Source organism: Dipodomys ordii, unplaced genomic scaffold (genome assembly GCF_000151885.1).
Source record: "Dipodomys ordii isolate 6190 unplaced genomic scaffold, Dord_2.0 Scaffold31, whole genome shotgun sequence".
Lineage (NCBI taxonomy): Eukaryota > Metazoa > Chordata > Mammalia > Rodentia > Heteromyidae > Dipodomys > Dipodomys ordii.
This window is the reverse complement of record NW_012267247.1, coordinates 5,617,587-5,620,344: the sequence shown is the minus strand read 5'-3', so window position 1 is coordinate 5,620,344 and position 2,758 is coordinate 5,617,587.

The window sequence follows — 2,758 nt, the reverse complement described above, 5'->3', positions numbered from 1 at the left end:
GAGAGAGAGAAGTGCCAGTGATAAGGCCTGCCATTTCTCTCGTAGAACATAGCCCTAGCTTGAGTGCAAAGGAAGGGGCAGAGAGAGAAATATGAGTCTTAGTTTCCTCATGGCTCTCCAAGTATAAGCACCTCATGAAGTAAGTATGAGTCTAGTGTTCAAGTATTCACATTTGGGATGTGGGGAACTAAAGTGTAGCTCAGTTGTGGAGTACTCAGTATGCACGAAGCTCTATGCTGGAACTCCAACCCCACTCCTTTAGTTGCATTTTCTTATCACATGGCCACTGTTAACTACCTTACTTGGTTTCCATTCTCTTCCTTTCTCTCCTTCCTTCCTTCCTTCCTTCCTTCCTTCCTTCCTTCCTTCCTTCCTTCCTTCCTTCCTAAGGCTAGCATTCTACCACTTTGAGCCACAGCTCCACTTCTAGTTTGCTGATGGTTAATTGCAGATAAGAGTCTCACAGACTTTCCTACCCCAGCTGACTTCAAACCATAATCCTCAGATCTCAGCCTCCTGAGTAGGTAGGATTCCAGGTGTGAGTCACCAGCACCCCACTTGCTTGCCTGCCTTACTTCCTTCTTCCTTCCCTCCCTCCTTTCCTTCTTTCTTTCTTCCTCTCCTTCCATCCCTCTTCTTCCCTCTCTTTCTCTTTCTGTCTTTCTTTCTTCTATCCTTTTCTTTTTTCTTCCCTTCCTTCCTTCCTTCACCCCACCCCCCTGCTCTTTGCTGGAGCTTGAACTAAGAGGCCTTGTACTCTTGCTTATCTTTTTCACCCAAGGCTGGTGTTCTACAACTTGAGCCAAGCTTCCACTTCTGGCTTTTTGCTGGTAATTGGTGGCAAGAATCTCTCAAATTTGTCTTCATGGGCTGGCTTCAAGCATAAATCCTTTTATCTCAATCTCCTGAGTATCAAGGATCATAGATGTGACTGCCTGATGACTGCCTTCATTTGGTTTTCAACCATTTCTTCCACTATGTTATGCTATAATTTGGATTTCATATGTGTCTACCAAACCCTTGCATTAAAAGGCTTGGTGTCAGCTTGGGGTGCTGCTGGGAAGTAGAGCCTAAAGGAAGTCTTAGGTCAATGGGGGTGTGTCCTCAAAGGGGATTGTGGGACACCAGTTTCTTCTCTTTTGCTTCTTAGCTGACTGGAGCTGAGCAGCTACGCTGCCACACACTCTTGTCATGGTGTCCTGCACATCCCCAGGCCTCAAACAACAGGGCCAAGCAGCCCTGTGCTGAAACTTCTAAACACTATGAGCCAAAAATCAATCTTTTTCCCTTATTAAGTTGATTATCTCAGATATTCTGTAACAGTGCCTAACACTCTTCCCCAGCTTTGCAAGGAAACTGTCACAGTCATCAATGGTTGTTTAACTTTGGAACCTTGTCCTTGATTAAGCCATAGCTCCACTTGTATCTGTAAGCACTCAGAGCTGAAGTGAGTGGCCAGGTTCCTGCTGCTCCATTGCTGTGTACATTCAACATTGCTCATGGAAAAGGTGTGTCTGCCAGATATACAGGAAACTGTCTGATACATGAACAGTTGCTTCCAAAAACTTGGCTGAAAGCCACAGATCTTTGATAGATTTAAGACTGAGGGACCAGACCAGAAAATATCAGATCCTGTGAGCCCTCATATATGATTTGAAATTTTAAAATATATTTAATAGCCAGATCATGGTTCATACTTATAATCTTAGCTACTCTGGAGGCTGAGATCTGAGATCACATTTCAGATCTAGCCCAGATAGGAAAATCTATGAGACTATTACCTCCAATTACCTACCAAAAATTGAGGAGTAGAGGTATGGTACAAGTAATAGAGTTCTATCCTTGAGGGAAAAAAAAATTCAGGGACAGCACCTAAGCCCTGAGTTCAAGCCCCAAGATGGGCACCAAAATACATACATACATACATAAATATATACATACACACATACATACGTGCATGTGTATGCATATACATATATGTATGTAAATGTGTGTGTATATATACATGTGTGTGTCTACCTAGGCTGGCATTCGACTTTGATATTCCCACTTACATCTCCTGGGTACCTGGGATGACAAGTATGCCTTTTGTCCCAGCTGAACATGAGCCACTATATCAAGCTGTATGTTTCTTTCTTTTAAAGTTGCAGCTTAAAACAGGTCATGTTCACTACAGTTGTTCTTTATATCTGACAGGCAGCTCAAGGGTATCATTAAATAGCCTCACCAAAGAAGATATAAACTTTGTTCTGCAAGGAATCCTAGCCTTGAATTCTTGAAACAATTTTATAGTTATGGCACTTCATAAAAGTGTGTAATAACATGGCTCACTTGGAAATCACTAGTCTTAAGGACTTTGCTCCAGTGAGATCTGGGTCATATTCATTTTTAAGAAAACATTTAATGATCTATTACCATGTTTACTTTTTTTTTTCCTGGTCCTGGGGCCTGAACTCAGGGCCTGGGCACTGTGCCTGAGCTTCTTTTGCTCAAGGCTAGTGCTCTATAACTTGAGCCACCATGCCAATTCAGCTTTTTCTGAGTACTTTATTAGAGATAAAAGTCTCACAGTCTTTCCTGCCCCAGATGACTTTGAACCATGAGCCTTAAATCTCAGCCTCCTGAGTAGTATTACAGGTGTGAGCCACTACAGTGTGGCTCCCTGTTTACATCTCTGTGAAAGATTTATAATTTATTTTGAATAATTTAAATGTAAAGACAATGATAAGAATTCTTTTTTTTTTTGGCGGGGGGGGGG